We start from the raw sequence: 20,194 nt of genomic DNA, 5'->3' as shown, positions 1-20,194 counted from the left end.
AAGTGTTTTCTTTGGTTTGTGATCCTATGTGGGAAGCGTTTCCATGTCTTGCCTGATGAACACCAAGATGCAGTTATCATGTTATGGGATGCAGTATGGTGGTGGATTTTCAGTCTGCGGACCGCTTTGAAACACGTTTTAGGTCCCATTGGTATTTCCGGTGTTTGCGGTAGTCTGCTAGAAGCCTTAGCTGGGTATTACTGAGGTCATGATTACACAGTTTGTTGACGAGGAAAGCTGAGATTGATCCCAAGTTTTCTGGTTTCCTGTTGTACAGTTCACCCACTTGATATCTCCTAGAGATGGCTTAGCCACCTTTAGTGCTTCATTGGGTGAGTTGTGGCCTGTTGTCTACTGATGAAGAAGATCAGGCACTAGCTAAGCATCAGGGCAGTTCAGAGCAGCAGTGCTCAATGACTTTGCTCTTCGCAGCAGGGCCAGTTAGGGAAAAGACTGGTCATCCTGATGCTGAGACATTTTCAGTCCTAAGTATAATGAGATAACATTATTCTTTGCCTCAGTCAGCTGTGTGCAATATGGAATATGCATATGTCACACCTCACCCAATGAAGCAATGTTTGGTTCAAAACTCAGTAGGGTTTTCGGTCCAGGACATCTTTTTGTAATTGTTGCTTTCAAATATGTAGCAAAAAAATGGGATGCATTTATTTTAATTATTTTTCTGAACTTTTAAGCAGGCATTTAAGAGGGCGATCCTGAGGGATTGGAGAATGACTGTTCTTTAGGGGGTGATATTGGTGTGACATGTGGGTGATCACAGTTGTCATAAATCACAAGTCACAGGGTTGGCACCAAATCTGTGGCTGTCATAGAATATCATTATCTGGAGTAGGTTTGAAAGCAGTTATCCAGTGTTCATAACTAAACCTAGCTAACATGAGTTTGCTATCTCACTTTCCAACGGTGCTGTTCAATTTACCAGCATGGCTGCTAATCACTAATGCCCTGAAATACAACATCATTATAGGTGTCCACATGGTACTCTTTCCTGTTATGGATTGGATGTTGACTTCATCAACATGTTCTACTCTTGCTTACAGCCACCACAACTATAATCATGGATGAAGAGCCAGGTCCCTCCAAAAGCAAAATATTAGGACATACTAGTTCTGTCAAGAGTGTGAGAACGAATTTGTATTTACATGAATTAAAGACAACTGTGTATGTTTAATCTGTGGAACAAAAATTGCAGTGGGAAAAAAGGGCAGTGTTGAAAGGCATTTTTCAATTCTGCACATGCATTTTCAGCGGAAATTCCCTAAAGGAAGCAGCCTAAGGTCACAAAAAGTAAACAGACTGAAATCTGCATTGCAGACACAGCAATCTTTTGTTTATAAAGCCTACTAAGAAAGCCACTGCGACAACTGAAGCATCTTTCAAAGTTCCTCATCACTTGATAAAGCACAAAGCAATATTTTTAGATGAAGCCATTGTGAAGGAATCAATGCTTCTAACGCAGAGTCCTTATTCAAAGATTTCAAATGTAGCCCTGAAATTATGTCTGCCATTTCAGATGTGCAGTTAGGGTCGAACACTATGGCAAGAAGAGTATCTGCATTATCAGCCAACATGTTAGAGCAGCTAGAGCGGGTCTTAAAGATATGCAATATTTTTCAATGCAGTGTGATGAATCTGTTGATGAAAGTGATATTGCCCAGTTGAGATTTTACTGATAAAGAGGAATTTTTAACTGTATTGCCTCTGGAAACCACAACCAGAGGAGCTGACATCCACAGTGAGGTGAAGAAATATTTTGGGAAACAAAATGTCCCATTGAAAAAGTTAGTGGCAATAACAACTGATGGCGCACCTGCAATGATAGGTCGTCATTCTGGTTTCAGTGCCAATTGTAAAGCAGATCCAGATTTCCCCCCATTATTGAGATGACACTGCATTTTTTATACAGAGCTTTTTATAGCACAAACTTGACCCGAATCGGGTATCAGAGCGCATTACATAGCACCAGTTGCATTACATGAGGACACATTCATTTTTGTTAGGCACAGGGAGATTAAGTGATTTGCCCAGAATCACAGGATGTTCAGCTTCATTGAAGAGACTCAAGTCCAGTTCCCCAGATTCGCAGTCGACCGCCCTAACCGTTAGGCCAACTTCTTTGCATTGTACATCAACAGGCAATATGTGCCACGGTAATGGGTTTTGATCATGTGAAGACTCCTGTTAAAATTATTCATTCAATATGTGCTAAGGCCAAGCAGCACAGAACCTTCAAATTATTCCTTGAAGAAATATCAGCCGAGTATGGTGACCTTTTACTGCGTTCTCAGATGGCTTAGCAGGAGAAAAATACTGCATAGATTCATTTCGCTATTGCCGGAAGTCAAAGCTTTCATTGAGTCTAGAAATGAAGATACCACACAGTTATCAAACACTGAGTGGTTGTTTAATTTAGGATATTGGCAGATGTGGCAGAAAAATTAGATGGCTTGAACTGCAAATTACAAGGAAAAAAACAAGGCAATCACAAAAATAATTAGTTCTGTGAAAACATTAAAATCAAAACTTAACCTTTTCATAAAGCATGTACAGAAAAGAAAGATGCAGCACTTTCCCTCTGTGCTTCAAATCCATTCGGAAAACAAAGCTGAGGGTGGGCTTCGGGGCATAGAAAAATACAGAAGCCTCCTGATGAGGCTTAATCAAGAGTTCAGTGACAGATTTAGTGATTTCGAGCAACTGGAGCCCTGTGTGATGTTTACTTCAAGCCCTTTCATGGAATTGGATGTTAGTGACATTTCTGAGAAAATGAGTGTGTTCTTAACCTTGGCTCTGCCACCATGGAAATGGAGATAGTTACATTTCAAAATGACATTGCATTGAAAGCAAGGCAATCTGACCTTAATTTCTGGAGTCTTGTGGATGCTGAAAAGTATGAGAATATCCACACAGCCGCAACAAAACTTTGTTCCCTCTTTGGCTCTACTTATCTTTGGGAATCAGCTTTCTCTGATATTAACTTTGTAAAATCTAAGTTTTGGACACGTCTGACTGACAAACATTTGAATGACTGCGTTAAAGTTGCCCTCTTGGGCTATATCCCAGATTACGGGGGATTGGGGGACACTAGGCAGTGTCAAGTCTCTCACTGAAATGCTCTGTATGCAGTTGCAATGAATATTACACAATCAGTGACAGTTCCTGGAGAGATTCAAAATCAAGATAACTGTTTTGCTACTCACACTAAGAAAAAAGTTGCTGCCGAGAAGAATATTTTGCATCTTATAATGTTTTTTAATCAGTTCAACAAAAACAAAGGAATGTGTACTATAGGCCTGCTTTACTAACACCAAGAAGAAGTATCTGGCGAGAAGAACTTTTACCACCTTTCCAAATTTTTATTAGTTGCATGAGTTAAGAACACGATTCAGAAAAGGGGGTTCCCAGGATGCACTGGGCCAGGGTCAGACTAATTTGCATATAGCCAAGTTCTGAGCTGGGATGGTGCAGTGAGCTAAAAAAAAAACGGTGATGGATCAAGCCCTGATCTTTGGACTGGGTAAGAGTGGTCTGCTTAATTCAGACACTCTGTTCATCACCACCCCCTTTTCTGAATCATGAGTTAAGAACACAGCAGCATTTACTGCAGACCTGGTGTACTGAGATCATGAAAAATAGATAGCTATAGAGAAGAATCTTCCAAAGTTTTGTATTAGTTGAACAAGAATAAAACAATGTGTACTGGAGGCCAGGGTTTCAGACACCAAGAAAACGTTGGAGAGAAGAATCTTCAGCAACTTTAGATTTTTTTATTAGGTACACAAAATAAAAACAAAGCAGGGTTTACTTTACTGCAAGCAGGGTTTATTGACATCAAGAAAACAAGATGGCTACAGAGAAGACTCTTCAGCATCTTTCAAAATTATTTTATTAGTTAAAAAAGAACATAGCAATGTGTACTGCAAGCCTAGTTTAATGATACCAAAAATCAGTAAAGGGAGCAATGTGAATATAATTGCCAGCATGACTGGGGCCATAAAATCCTTAAAGTCAAAACTTAACCTTTTGAAGAATGCAGAGTAGAGGACACATTCAGAAGATTCTTTCATGATCCAGTCCAAAAAGCTGCATAAAACAAAGCTGACGTTCAGCTGATCTGGACACTGAAAAGCACAGCCATCTTTTCACAGCTGCAATTGAAGAGTGATACCTCTTTGAACCCATCTGCATTTGTGATTCAGCAAAAGTGTGCTCCGGCTGACTGCCTCGCACTGTGACTACTTCACTACTATAGTGACTTCTTCAGATTTGCCCTCCCAGGCTTCCAGGTTACACAGTATTAGAGGACATCAGACAGTTCCCCATTTGAAGGTAAGATTGATTTTCTGGCATGTTTGTTAATTGAACTGTATTACAATGATTATTTCAGAGATAGCTATTAACTGAAAGTCTTGAAGCATGATGACAACAAACATCCAAAGTCATTCCTATCAGTGTTTCTAGGGAACTCTAAGAGATTAGGCTTAAAGTCAATTAAGCTTGGCGGGGGTTGGGGTGGTGGTATGAGTGTTTCGTAAAAATGTGCGAGTTGCTTGGCCTTTAGTAGCCACAACAATTTTCACTGATGAGAAGTAGCTCTCACTACAAAAAAGGTTGGAGACCCCTGCTCTATAATCATTTGGGCCAGTACGGTGCTTACATGACAATTATCTTGCTTTTTAGTTCACTAAAGGTTCATGTTTAAAAATGATCACTTTCAATACTGAAGACTTTCTGTTGTGCCAGCATCATTGTTGTGAGATGCAGAAGGGTGGGGGGAGGCTTCAACTGTGACTTGTATGCACTTTGTTGCTACAGTGAAACCGATGGACGACTTGACCATTGTATTGCTACATTGACTCACTGCAGTGTGTATGCACCTTGTTTGGAAAATCAATGAAAAAGTTGAAGAGTTGAACAAAAAGAAAAGAGGAACCCTGAATAACCAAAGACACACAATTGCCCCTGTTACACATGCACAGAGGTAACACCACTACACAGGTACAGGTATTATGAGTGCTAACACAGTTTGTTGTTAGACAGACTGCCACCTTAAACACTCCATAAGTGTCAAAACCCCATTAGAGTTCAATAAATGAAACTCCCAGATACTCAGGGGTGTGGTGTTTTGCTTTCCAAAACAAACCCTCTTTATGGAAAAGGAGAAAATGGCAACTGTGCGCCATGCAGCAATTCAGCGGTGAAGTCACCTCACTAACCTATGAGGACTCCATGGCGGGCAGAAATAGGTGATGTTGACATTAATTTATTCTGATTAACCCCAAAGCTGTACACATTGTCTCAGGAAGGAACTTAGTATGTGGACCTGAGTTTCTAAAAAACAAAACAAAAAAACAGACCAATATAATAAAGTGGTTAATCCCCTGTCCAAACAAGAGTGTAAAGGAAAATGTCAGCATGCTGGCCAGTTCATTTCTGCGTGATATAAATTTACTAAAGGCGCCTTCATGGCTTTATGATACTTTGGGCACCATGTTTAGAGGGATCATTTGAAATAAATAAAGCAATTTGGAAATCTGCCAGATTTTGTTTGCAAAACATTGATACGTACCATAACAAATCACTATTTAAGAAGGCAAGCACTAAGCGTGTCCATTCAAGATAGCGATTTATTATGCCTTTCTAAACACATTATGCTATTGCTTAACCTGTACCGAATCACTAAATGGAATTAGTACACTTTAAAAAGACATTTAGTAGTTCCAAACCCTGTAATTTACTGAATCACAAGGTTTGCAACAGTTAAATGGCGTCGTACAACTGGCCTATTGTTTTTGCTTTGTAGCAATAAAGGACTGCCACACATTTGTTTGATTCTTCCTGGGCTATAGGAACGGAGTTAATCACCTTCTAAACTATACCTTTTCCCATAGATGTGCATTCAAACTCTAGCAACCAGACATATGCTCAAGTTAAGCACATATGATCATATCTCCCCTGGCCTATGTGCCTTGTGCATAAAATCATACTGTCTTCAAATCCTTGTGTATGGTGCTGATATCCTTCTTAGACTCACTGCTCTTGTTTGAAAAAACTATGTTTATTAATAGTGTTTAAACTACTTCCTTCGAATGGCCTCCAATGGAGTGCTCACTGTGTCATCATATCAGTGGGAACGGAGGGAATCCATGTGGAATACTTCAGGCTCAGGTACATCTCTCACCACTTGCAATTTTGCAAATATGTGTAAGAAAGGTTTTCCGTCAGTTATTGTCAGTTCTTCCATTTTTTTAAAACTTTTAAATTACCAAGAAATATCTTTGGGGTGTACGATTGATGTACAAAATAGCAAAACTGCATTTCATAGCAGTACAGGCCTTGCTGTACATTCATATTTCATTCGTAACAAAGTTGCCTCCGATTTAGACTTCTGAGTTCCTGGCAGCCACACAAAAAGCAGGACAAGAACCCTCCATACATGGGTATGCCTTTGCTTTTTGACATGCCTCTGTCTTGTGTGTTATTCTAAAAAACAGTGGTCCCCAGAAAAGAATTTAGACAATAATAAAATATAGACTCAATCTTTTTTTTTTTTTAAACCTTTATTTGGAGATAGGCAAGAAACAGCAGCAGTGCAATCATGGTACATACAGATGAGAATGGACAGTGCAAGATGGCATAACGATCAGATAGTCCAGAGTACAATTCGACATATACGTCAGTGCATGCAGTAATGGATAAAACATATAGCAATTGTAAACACGCATCGCATAGCGTATTCAAAACATAGCAGCAAACTGTGAAGGAGGCAGAAGCTTTTAGCGAACATTCTTGGTGGAGGGGAGAAATGCAACACTCCAGCGGACAGTCCAACCCTCAAGCATGACGTGGTCCACACAGGCCCACCCTCCAATCTCCATCGATAATAAGGCATGCATCGGCCCAACAACCCGTGAACAGTGGCATCACAGTAGGGCGTGCAGACCCCCCATCTCAACAAAAGAAGGAGACAATCCCCCCCTCAATCTACGCCAGAGACCCAGCTAATGTCAGTGCAGCACAGCAAGCTCTACGCCGGCGTTAACCAATTCCAACCCGGTCTTCACTTTCCGACTCAGAGTCCTGTACCGCCCTAGTGAGGAGATACACCTGTAACGGACTCCAAAAATCCTTGTGCCTACATCTCACTGGCATCAGCTCCGCATAAACATTATATTGATCCTGACAATAGATTAGATCACGTAGCCAATCCTTAAACTGTGGCACCCTGCCACGTCCCCAACAACAGGCCACTCTACGTTTAGCTAACAATAAGGCCACATCAGCAAATCTACGGTGGAGGACAGGCACCTCCTTGGTGTACCCCAGCAGGAGGACCAAAGGGTCGAACAACACTCCATCCTCAGTCATAATCTGAAGAGCAGCATGGACCTGCACCCAATACTCCAGAACTTCCGCACATTCCCACGCCAGGTGCAGGAAGTCGGCACCCTCCACCCGGCATTTAAGACATCTATCGTCCTCCGCCAATCGAAACCGAAGTTTCCTCGCCGGGGTATAATAGAACCTTTGGACAAACTTATAATGTATAATTTTCAGACGGCAACTGGAGGAGACGTTAGCAGTAACACCACAGCAGTACTTCCACTGTTCATCAGTGATGGTGATGCCCAGCTCAGCGTCCCACTGCTCCCGAACCCGACTGGACGGTACAGCACGCTGCCGCCTAATGGCACCATACAGCTTCGAGACCAAATGACGACCATCAGAAACCAGGAGTACGTGGAGTGGGAGGGTTACCTCCGGTTCCGCAGGAAAATCCAGCAGCAATGCACGAAGGCCCTGCCTAAGGCGAATATAATAAAACAGCTCCAAGGGGGAACCGTCGACCGCGCCAAAAAACTGAGCCCGGGTAAGGAAGGTGCCCTCATGGAAAATGCCACCCCATGTAAGGATCCCAAGTCGCTTACAAAGACGCTGAAACCCCGTCTCCTGTAACAGAGATAGAGCAGGGTGATAGGCTAGAGGTAGTTCCGGCGAGTAGAGAAAAGAAACACCCAGTAAACGCGCCACACGTTTCCAAGCATCCACCGTACACGTCACCGTCGTCTGATGCGTGTCCACATCGGCCACATTGCCCAGCACCATCCCCTCAAGCGGAAGCGGGTGGGCGACCCAGTGTTCAGCCGCAACTTGTGGCATAAACGGCGTGGGACGCATCCAATGGTAAGCATAGTGCGTTTGAGCGCTGAGGTAATACAGTTCAAAATCAGGGACATCAAAGCCCCCATCGGCATAGGGTAACGTAAGGGTAGCCCACGCCACACGTGGCTGTTTGCCCCCCCAGAACAACCGGATGAGCTCCGATCCAAGTCGACGAAAAAAGTAAGCCCCTGGGTGATACGGAATGTTTTGAAAGAGATACAGAAACCGCGGCAGAACCACCATTTTGATAAGGGATGCCCGACCAGCCATGGACAGAGGCAACGACATCCACCTCGTGACGTCATCCGCCAGCTTAGTGATAGCCACGCCGTAGTTAAGCCGGACAGTCTCCTCCCTGTCCACCGAGACAACAATGCCGAGGTACAGCAGTTCCGAATCGCACCATTCCAAAGGGAAATCAAGAGGAAATCGACGTACCGCCGCAGTGAGCGGGAAGAGTTGGGACTTCTGCCAGTTGATATGTATCCCGGAAACACCCCCAAAAGCAACCAGCTCCCGCAACAACGCATTAAGATTCGCCTGTGGGTCTTTCACATAAAGCGTGACATCGTCAGTATATAAAGAGATGCCAACTTGGCGTTGAAAACAATTGAACGCGCTCTGTTGGTGCCGCTGGCGAATCCGGCAGTCCAGAGGCTCAATGGCAATGGCAAATAGGAGGGGCGAGAGGGGACATCCCTGTCTGGTACCCCTAGTAAGAGGAAACGGGGGGAAAGCACACCATTCACCACCACCCTAGCCACCGGGTCGGTATACAACAGTTTGACCCAAGATATAAAGATCCGAGGATATCCCATCCTGCACAGAACATCAATATGGTAACCCCACTCCACAGAATCAAACGCCTTAGTGGCGTCCAGAAACACGGCTGCTACCGGAAGCTCAGGAGCAATAGTCGGGATGAGGGAAAACAAAGTTCGAAGATTGTGGGAAGTCGCGCGACCAGGCACAAACCCAGACTGGTCTGGCAAGACAATAACGGGCATGAGCTCAGACAGCCTAACCGCCAACACTTTCGCGAGTATCTTGACATCACAGTTAAGCAATGAAAGGGGCCTATAGGAACCCACATCCAGGGGATCCTTACCCGGTTTGAGTAACGAGGTAATAGCGACTTCTCTCATAGAACACGGCAGCCGCCCCTCCTCAAGGGACTCCTCAAACACCTCGCGGAGAACAGGAGCCATAATATCCACGTAACATTTATAGAATTCAGCAGGTAGACCGTCCAGCCCAGTGGCTTTCCCGTTATTAAGGGACATGATGGCCTCCCTGATCTCCTCCACCTCCAGGGGTCTACCCAAGAACGCCCTATGATCATCCGACAGCCAACAGAGCGCCAAATCATCCAGGAATCCGCCATAACGTGTCTCCCCTGACTGCTGTGTTGTGTACAATTGGGTGTAATGGTGAATAAATGTCCTCTGTATCTCCGCAGTGTCCCTACAGTGAGTGCCATCCGGCAACACCAGTTCCAGCACGTCCGAGCTATACCTTTGATGCCTAGTAAGCGAAGCAAGCACCTTCCCAGGCCTCTCCCCCTCACAGTATCTCCTCGCCGTCCAATACTTTCCCCTATGTTTAGTCTCCCTGGCAGCCTCTTCCTCGTGCTCCGAAAGCTTGGTCCGAAATTGGCCCAAGAGGTCGGGATCAGAACCAGCCTGTGATCTAAGCTCCAATTGTCGTAGGTCACCCTCCAGGCCCTCGAGAGTCCGAACTATCAATTTCAGTATTCCACAACTCTTGGATATAGTGACACCACGGATCGTAACCTTAAAGGCCTCCCATATCGCCTCCACACTATCAACAGATCCTTTGTTCCTCGGAAAGAAAGCTTCAATCTCCTCGCCAAGTTCCGCCTTAAACTCAGGGTCCAGCAGGGCAGTCGGGAAAAGTCGCCATGGAGGGCGCGGCCTATGCAGCCCGGGTACAGAGAGCACAACCTTAACCGGGCAGTGATCAGAGTATGTCCTAGCCAGATGCATCGCCTCTCGCAGACCGGTTATCAGCCCTCTGGAAAGAAAGACATAGTCCAGCCTCGCCCATGTGCGTGCGTGTGCGGTGTAATGCGTGCCCTCTCTAGTGGTCGGATGTGCATACCTCCAGCTATCGATTAACCCAGCCTCCTCTACAATACCCCGCAAAACATCCCTAGCTTGCACATTGTACTGAGGACAACCTTCCGACCTATCCACCATAGCCTGAATAGCAAAGTTGAAATCCCCCCCCCACACAATATGGGAGGCCTCCACAGCAAGCACGTGGCCCCACAGGGTAAGGAAGAAAGCTGGCGTATCAATGTTAGGTGCATAGCAGTTGACAAAGAGCACAGTGACCTGCCCAAGCCGCCCCCACAGCAGCACATAGCGCCCCTCAGGATCCGCCATAGACCCAATTCTTGAAAGGCAAGCGATTTCTTAACAAGAATAACAGTCCCGCGTGCATATGAAGAATACGATGCAAATATCCTAACCGCAGCCCACCGCCCACCAAACCTAGGAGCGGGCACACGCCGCAGGTGCGTCTCCTGCAGGAGACCCACATGTATCGCATGTCTGTCCAAATACTGTAATACACTTCGACATTTTCTGGCATCATTGAGACCACGTACATTCCAAGACAATATCGATATCTTGTCTACAGTGTCAGTCGACATCAGCCATACTCAGAGTACCACAGGACCCAGTGACAGGGGGCCCCAATTCCCAGCATAAGACAGCTCCAAGCCACCAGCACATACCATAATCGCTCCAACACACACATTCCACAGACATCCCAGCCATCTCCAAACCAAACAACCAAGGTCCCCCCTCCCAGCCCCAAACAACCCCATCCGTGCAACAGGCACGCAAGAAGTACAAAGTGCAATGTGCGACACACACATCCCAGCCGGTCCACAACACACATGTGCGTGTCCTGCATAGCACGCTCTCGTACAGCCGGCACACTGCAACAGCGGCCATGACACTCCGGCACAATGAAAACGAGAGCATACGTCACAGAGCCGTTAGGATCTAGTACGCCAGTGGACCACCCAATGCAGCGGCCACGTGCTAAAACCAGTGCAAGCACACAGCAGGAGCAAATAGCACCCCGATTCCAAGGACCAGGCCGAGCACGTGGTGCCAACGTAGTCCCCCTCCCCCCCACCCACCTGATGAATCCCCAACTATCAGGAACCCCAGAAACCCACCCTTCATCCCCTCCCAACAGCCATCCAGTCAACCAACAAAGGACTCGAACCAAAACACCAAGTAATAGTGGGGAATACCCAGTGGGGTACCCACCAGAGGTGCACATCACCACTCCCACACACCACGCCATTCTCCGAGCCAACGGGCTCACACACGGCCCAGGCGCAGTGCGGGGGTGGGTGCCCAGAGCAGAAGAAAATCGCCTAACATCGGTCCCTCACTGACCCCCAGTAGCCACATCCAAGAACAACTCGGCAACCCATCATGTTCATCCCCCCATAGTACAAGGCAGGGAATACCGAAGCCCCAGGAGCAGTCAAACAAATGGGCGCGCAGAGCGAGCGCCATCACAGTCTCGCCGAAGAGTAATCACCACTTTCAAGCGTCCTCCTCCTCTCCCGCCGACCGGTCGCCTCCAGGGTCCAGCTCACCCTGACGGTCCGCTGCCGATCGTTCCCTCTTGAGGCGTTTTACAAAGTCTTCTGCATGCTGCGGGTTCGTGAAAAAATGCTGCTTTGCCTGATGGGTCACCCTCAGCTTAGCAGGATACAGCAAAGCGTAGTCAACTTGAAGGTCACGAAGTTTCTTCTTTACCCCTAGGAATTTACGACGCTGGTCCTGCACCATCGGCGTGAAGTCGGGATACACGGTGAAGTTAACCCCATCAAAGGAAAGGGTGCGATTAGTGCGGGCCGCACGGAGGGCTGCGTCCCGGTCGCGGTAGTTCAGGAGCCGTGCAATTATAGGGCGCGGCGCAGATCCAGTGGCCGGCTTCGGCCCAAGGGAACGGTGCGCCCTCTCGACAATGAACTGCGCAGAGAAGACCTCTGCACCAATGGCCCCAACAAGGAGCCTCTCCACATAAGTCTCCATTTTCCCAACATTCGTCGTTTCCGGCACACCTACTATGCGTATGTTGTTGCGCCGACTCCTCGCCTCCAACTCCTCATTCTTAGCGGCGATCACCCGCAGGATGTTATCAATTCTTGCCAACTGGGTGGTATGAGTGGCAGCAGTGTCGTCATGATCAGAGATGCGTTGTTCCGCCGTTGTCAGGCGCTCCTCATGCACATCTAGTTTCTGCACCACCGCATCCATGCGTGACGACAGTTTGTCCACTTTGTCCACAATAGTGGCAAATCCTTGCCACATCTCCTGCATCATTTGCTGAAAGTCCAGAGCGTGTGGCTGTAGCCCCGCATCGGCGACGGGTGGGGGGGGAGAACGCGAGCTCCCAGCCTCCTGTACTAGGCGCGTGCCCCTCCTGGCCGCCACCGAGTCGAAAGACAGTTTAGGCTGCTTATTGTCCGGTTTCCCCATGCTGAGCCGCTTCCAGCTCGGGCAGCAAATAAATCGATAAAGTTCACTTCGCAGGTAGCTGCCCAGCGCGTGTCAAAGCCCCACAGGCGGGGGCACGAGCAGGCACAAACACCCCGCCACTCCCGCCGGAGCAATGGCCGCCGTTCACCTCAGGCCAAGGGCGCTACACCTTCGCGCCTCAACGACAGGCTCCAGCGTATCCGCGACACCACAGCTCCGTAGCAGCCCACAACGGAGATCGTAAACAAGTCTCGTTCCAGGGGAGTGCTCAGCAGCGTGCCCTGCTATCAACCAGATCCGGAGGGGGAGGGTGACCTGGGCCTACACCCCACGTGCAAAGCCTCGGGCTAGAGTAGAAAAGGTCGCCGGGCCATGGAGCACCTGACTTCCAGAGCGCCAGTCGGGGAAAACTTCGCGTCCCCGTAACTTCCGTCCGCAGGCACCGATCAGCACAGGAGTTGGACCAAGTGTGGCCAACAAGTACACCAGCAGGAATCTGGGGTCAGATCAGGGAGCAGTGATGGTTAGCAGGATCAATAGACGGATAAAAGCTCCGGGTGGCAGGAGCCTCACGGCAGTGCGGCCCTTCTGCAGTGCGCCCTCTAGCGCCCCAAATATAGACTCAATCTTTACTATATTTAAGTAGACATTTCCAGCCGGACAGAGGTCAATTCTTTACTTATCATGGAATGTAAAAGATAGCACATAAAAATACATAAGGTGGGGCACAAGCCTGTGCCCTACTTAGCCAAGGGGGTACAAAAAGGAAAAGGACAAGGAGAACGAAAGGGCTTTAGGCAAAGCTAAGGTTTGTTACACACAAGGGATAAACAGTGTCAAAGAAACAAACAAACCGAAATTTACACCTTTACAAGAAATAACCACAAGTTTAGGCATATAAGGTGTCTACAGTGTTGTCAATGTTTCGATCCAGCAAAAGTACGAACGGATCATCATCAGGACAAGAATTAACATGCCTGTGTAATTAGAGCCTCATATGCCTGGGGGAGCAAGAACGAGGAAGGAATTACAGAGAGCGTAGAATTAGAATTGTCCAGATTATACAATGACAACGCAGCAAGTGAATAAGTGATTTGAGGAAGTCACATTGGGTGATGTGGCAGTTAGGTCAAGATTGCAACATAGTGATTATGAGTAGGCTGAGGGTAGTCAACCTGGGGCATACGGGCATAGGGCGCCCAACGAAGTGAGGAGTGAGGTGGCAGTGAGGCCAGGTTCTAACCATGGCGATTGGAAGTGTTATGAATAGCCACAGTGAGGCAAATTGCCATGGGGAGCATATTATGGGCACACAGTAGAGGCCATTTAAAGAAGAATCGGTGCGGAGCTAAGAAGGAAGGTGAGGGAACGTGCACAAGTTGCAGATGCCAGAATGCTTAACAATTGGTGAGATCGCCTAACGCGAGTGAAGAGGCGAACATTATAATTGTCCTGTGCAAGCAAAAACAATTTGTGAACATGAAGGAATCAATATACGATTACATATGTGGAAAACGCGCAGTATATTCGGCTACTTAAACACAGTATTGAACGTACGTAACTTCTAATGGCCGCATAAGATGCAAATTAGTTCATAAGAACAAGCGCAACGGTGTAGAGTTTTACGCGCTATAAGGTCAATATGAGCCAGGTCACAGGACCACATACCTATTGTACCCAGTCTAAACAAGATGCAAATTAAATTCATAAGAACAGGTGCAACGGTGTAGAGGTTTCCGCGCTATAAGGTCAATATGAGCCAAGTGATAGAAACACATAGCTAGTGCATACAGTTTAAACAAGTCATGCGTGAGAGAATGGATAGAGTGTTTAGAACCAGTTATTTACACATACGTAGCATCGAGGCTAATGTTGTAACATTCGTTGATGTACAGGCAATTAGAACACACATACCAACTTAAACGATTTTAGGGCGAGAAAGACTTAGTAATTAAGGCTGAAATTGCCGTGATTGGGCATAGTTTTGCGGGGCTTACCAGGGGGTGATTAGACATCCTGGGTAGGGAACGTAGAATTGGGCTACGGCCCGGGCAGGGTTTCATTAAGGTGCTCCGTGGGAGGCGCTCAGTGTGCGCTTCTTGGTTCCTCGGAGAGGGAGGTGAGGCCGGTAATAGGGCTTGTGTGGGTTGGCAGTAATGAGCCAGTGTTCTGCCATTTGCAATGCTGGCAGGGCAATGGGTGGTACAAGCTGCAGTGTCCTCTTGATGAGGGCCCTGGCACTTGTTTCTTTACAAATTAGGCACTGGATGCCAGGCACTGCCCAAGTCCCTCCATAGCACAACACTGTCCTGTACGAAAGGCAGCCTGTGTTCTTCAACACATCTAACAAAAATGTGAAGAAGCTCAACAATATGACCGAAACACTGAAAGCAGCACTATCTCCTGATCCACACCCACATAACGTAACATGAAGAAAAGACCAGGAGGAGTTCTTTGTCTATTTATACATTCAGGATTTGCAACAACATCTCCATCAAAATTGCAATTTGCAAAGGAAAAGAACACACACATCATCAACGAGGACTGCAATCGTAGATGATAGGAACAAGTAATTGTATCCCAGGCCTAACTTCGACGGGTTAGTGCTCCATCGCTCTTCTGCTAAGTTAGTGCTACACAAAGACCATTTCATACATATATACCAATTTCATTGCAGTAAGAGTGTTTTTAGGGGAGTTGTGGGGCTTCTCGACGCCCAGTCCTACATTGTATGCTCTTGCAATTATTGCACTGTTGACCCCAAGATAAATGACACCAAGGTAAATGCCATTGTGATCTCTTTTCTGAATATAGGATACCTCCTTCTACAGCCTTAAAAGTCTTTAACACATTTCTCAAGTATGAAGATGAAAGGGGGTGGAAAAGTAAAGATACAATTGCAAATTATAGTTTGTAAGTACTTCAGACACCTGATTACATTCTATAAACATACCACCTTTACAGGTCAGTCATTGAAGACTGATCATGAGGCCATCAGTCTTAATTTCACCAACAGACCATATGCCTGCAAGATCATTTCTTTATGTTCGAAACTTAGCTGTATAGGTCTGATGATTCTGAGCCCCTTTCTTCCAGCATCCAACTGCAGAAACATTATTGTACTTTGAGCGGTTCTTCAGATCCTCCATCATTGAACTAAGATGCTGAATTTCATGGATGGCAACGTTCAGTTTGTTGGTCCCTGTACTGGGCCTCACAAATCCATTTTTCATTCTCCATTCATCTTGTTTTGCAGGCAATAATGAAACTGGAGAGCCCAGCTCTCTTGGTTCTTTTTCATTTGGTATTCTCCAGAGGTCCACAATGTGCTTCAGTTGTTTAGGGACCAGAGAGACTGTGGAGCAGAGAACATATTGATGTATTGCAAAAGATGGTACAGTTTCAATGGGCTCCAAACCATGAAGGAGAACTGGATTAATTCAGAGCCGCTCCTTCATAATGGCGGAGGAGCGCCCCTCAACTGGTCAGTCAGTCAGCAATCAAGTGAAAAATAAAGTGACCGCTGACTGACTGAGCTGACGCCAGCAGTGTAGAGAGGGGCGGGGCCAGGCATAGCAGGGATGAGTGGTTGACGTACTGCAAGTATGAAGGTCTGTCTGGCTGGCTGTCTTAGACAAATCAAATAGACATGCGCACTTAGGTTTCTCCAACTCAGCTGTGTTGCCCAGCTGGGTTGGAAAAACATCACAGGCTCCTAGGCACTGTCTAAGCAGCAAACCACGCCAATCAGAACAATACTGTCACTGCTCTGATGCTAATGAGAGCAGCACCGGGATTGGGTGGAGAGCCTGTGCCCCAATGCATGCTGGGAGGTGAGGCACAGGAGAGGACCGAGGCGGCCACGTCGTCAGGTAAGTTTAAAACAAATTATTATTCCCCCTAATACCCCCTCCCGCGTCCCTACTTTGGTATTACGGCAGCCACCACTAGATTAATTTATACAGTCATGTTGTGGGGGTGCCTCGCAGAATATGGCTGTGGAGTTTAATGAAAACATTCATCCACTTCCTTTTAAGTCAGCGACCTTGCAGCTACATAAGTTAGCCATGCACCTCCAAACACACAGCCCACCATGCCCTGACTTGACCACCGCTGCTCCTCTCTGGTCTGTGACTGGAGACCCTTTGGGAATCAAAATCCCTCACCTCCTTATGTGGGCAAGCACCTTTCTGTGGCAAGCCTTTTTCGCTGCATTTTTGACTGGAGCTCTCATAAACCTATTTTATTTGATTATGCTTTTGCTAGATTGTGCAATTTAGTAGTTTAGTTACTTTACTTTCTGTGGGAAAACACTTGTGAACTTGAAGCACATGTTCTCGTTGTTAAGAGAAACTATTTGCACTATCATGTTTTATCCATTTCCCCAAGAGACAAGCCAGCACAAATCACTCTCAGGCCTATAATCATAAATTATGCTTTGTGAACATGCTTAAAGGCATGTACCACTAATGCCCCCACCTATGGCCTTAATGCAATGCACAAACCGACAACATCAAAGAAAGACTAATAAGTACTGAGAAAAGTGCCACAAAGGTGCACCTTGGGGTACCAACATAACATTGTCATCGATTCAATGTTATCAGACGTTCTTCTCTTCGACTTTGTTTTGACATATTGGATGTTTTCCTAAAGCCGATGCCCACAGACATAAAAATAAATAGAGCTCCCTGGGGCACAAATTGGCAGGAATCACACAATGCTGTTTTTTTACGCTTATAAATAGAAGCACTACAAATAATACTGATTGCTTGGTAGTAAATGGCTGCTTCCCAAGTCTGGCATGTAATATCTTAGAAGGGGAACTCTGTCTAAAATGTATGCATTCATCATACACAAAGTTGTACAACTCTCTTGCATCAAATCGCTTACCTTTGGCATTTTCAATTCCTGATTCGTGTACAATGTGCCAGCATGGCAGACCTGCAAATTTGATTTACTCTTAAAACATGTAAAGAGTGAGGTTACAGTAGAGATTAGGGAGAAAAGAGGGGAGGTGGGTAGAATTTCTCTGCACCTATATCTTGCATGCAAAAGGAAACATTAACTCAATGGCACCATGTAGTTGGAAACCACTCTACTCAGAATAGCACTCCATTCTTTATAAAACAAGAAACCTCTCCAAGACATCACATAACACAGAGAAATAAGTCCTAACACAATCCCGACTCCCCAAAGCTAGACTGATTTAAAGGTATATGTGGAGTCTGAGAATACACAACAGACTCAGTTGCCTTCATAAACCTACCTCAAACTGGGCACTCCATTAAATGGCATGCTCCCGAACCAGTGAAGATCACTGACTATACCCACACCAAACAACACAAACCACCATCATACACTTACAGGCAAACATGCATAAGAAACACTACCTGACCCCATAATACTGATGCTACTTGAACAGAAAACATACAATGGTCTGTGATCAAAGTCTTAAGACCAGTGCGTAAAGATACCCAGGGGTATATGTATCAAAATAGCATTTTGCGATTCTCAAATAGCGATTTTTTGCAAATCGCTATTTGAGAATCGCAAAATGGTATGTATGTAGAAATCAGCTTCTTTATAGCGATTTCTTAAGATTCCTTACTTGCGATTAGCAAATTGCTAATCGCAATTAAGGAATGATTTCCCATTCATTCCTATGGGCCAGGAGGCCCATAGCAATGAAGGGGAAATTTGCGATTAGCAATTTGCTAATCGCAATTTGAGAATATTCGCAAGGGTGCAGGGGTGTCCAAAGGACACCCTGCTGCACCCCTGAAAATGTCATGTGTGCGCATATTGCGCACATACATGCCCGAAGGGCATGTATGAGCGTCACATGGCACCTTTTGTTTTTACAAAAATTGCTTTTTGAAAGGAATTCGCAACTTACCACCAACTTGAAGTTGGTGGTAATTTGCGATTCCTTAGGGACAATTAGCAAACATTTTTTGCATGATACATTGCATTTAAGGAATCGCGCATTGTGCGATTCCTTACATGCAATCGCAAAATAAGGAATCGCAAATTGTGCGATTCCTTATTTTGAACCACATTTGCTTCATACATACCATATTGAGAATTTGCATTCGCAAAGGCCGAAATTCGGCGAATTTCGGCCTTTGCGAATGCGAATTTCAATGATACATATGCCCCTAAGTCTTGATAACGCTACAAGACCATACTAATGGCAGTCCACCACATAAAGATACGCAATCTTGTTAAAGCTACAAGACAATACTAATGGCAGTCCACCACATAAAGATATCCAATCTTGTTAAAGCTACAAGACCATACTAATGGCAGTACACTGCCTTGGAAATCTCTCTTTAACATAGCTACAATTCTATAACCTAGTTTTGAAAGACCAGGGGTAAAATCTAGTTTACTCGTTTTTTCCCATGCATATGTTATGTTGTTCATGTATAATGTGTAAACCAGCCCTCTCAGTGATGGCTTACGTCTTCCCAGTGGCGTCACTAGGGGGGTGCGGGTGGTGCGGACTGCACCGGGTGACACCGTTGAGCCTCTGCTTTAAATAATCGTATTGCTTTGCTACATATCAGGAGGCGAAGGGGGGACCCAGGGAGAGCCAGGCGCGACCTGGTCTTTCCCTGGGTACGTTCGCGCAAGGGAATCAGGGAACAGATGGGGGTGATTAGGGGAGGTCATAAAGGGAAGTGAGGCTGGCGGTTGGGAAGTGCGGAGCGGGAGGCAGGGGAAGGCAGGTTCTTCTTGCTTCGCGCTGTGTTTACCTGTTGAAAGTGGGCCATGGAGGAGGCGGCGGAGGTGCGGAGGGCTGTACAAACGTTGTGTGCAGCTGGGCGTGAAGACCTTCTGCGGCCCGAAGTGCCAGCGGAGGCGTGGGTTGGGTTGGCCCGCCCCCCTCGCAAGGCTTCGGAGGGCGTGTCACGGGCGGTGTCTGCCTGTATGTCCCCAGGCTCGGAGGAGGAGGAAGACGGTACTGCGGCCATGCCGGCGGCTTTGCCTCTGCCGGCCACGATTCCCCCAGCTGTGGAGCCCCCGCCGAGTGACCCGGGCGCCCACCAGCAGGTATGTTTTTTACCCTTGCAGAGTGCTGGTTTGCCTGGGGCGCCCGGGGGGAGGCGGGGGTGTTCTGTGGGCCGGCAGGCCCAGCGCTTGGGTGGTCTTCCTTCGGGTAAGTCCATGAAAAGCCTTCAGTGGATCCTGGGGCGAAACGGGGGCGGAGCTTAGACGCTAAGTGCCCCGCCCGGGCCCATTTCCCTGCTGCTGTTTCCGGGGGCCCCTCCCCTTCAGTGCCTGACTTGGCAGCCGGGGTTTCACCCTATTTGTGGGTGAATGGGCAGTGCTACCTGCTCTCTCCTGCCACCCCTGTGCTTGGCTCAGCCCCCCCCACCTGTACACTGTGATTTGGCTCAGGGCTGCTCAGACTTTGGGCCCCACACTGCTGCGCTGCCTGTTTTTTCCCCCTCTGGGGCTCCCCCCCAGGC

Source organism: Lissotriton vulgaris, chromosome 10, assembly GCF_964263255.1.
Source record: "Lissotriton vulgaris chromosome 10, aLisVul1.2, whole genome shotgun sequence".
In the NCBI taxonomy this organism is placed as follows: Eukaryota; Metazoa; Chordata; class Amphibia; order Caudata; family Salamandridae; genus Lissotriton; species Lissotriton vulgaris.
This window is presented reverse-complemented; position numbering follows the sequence as displayed.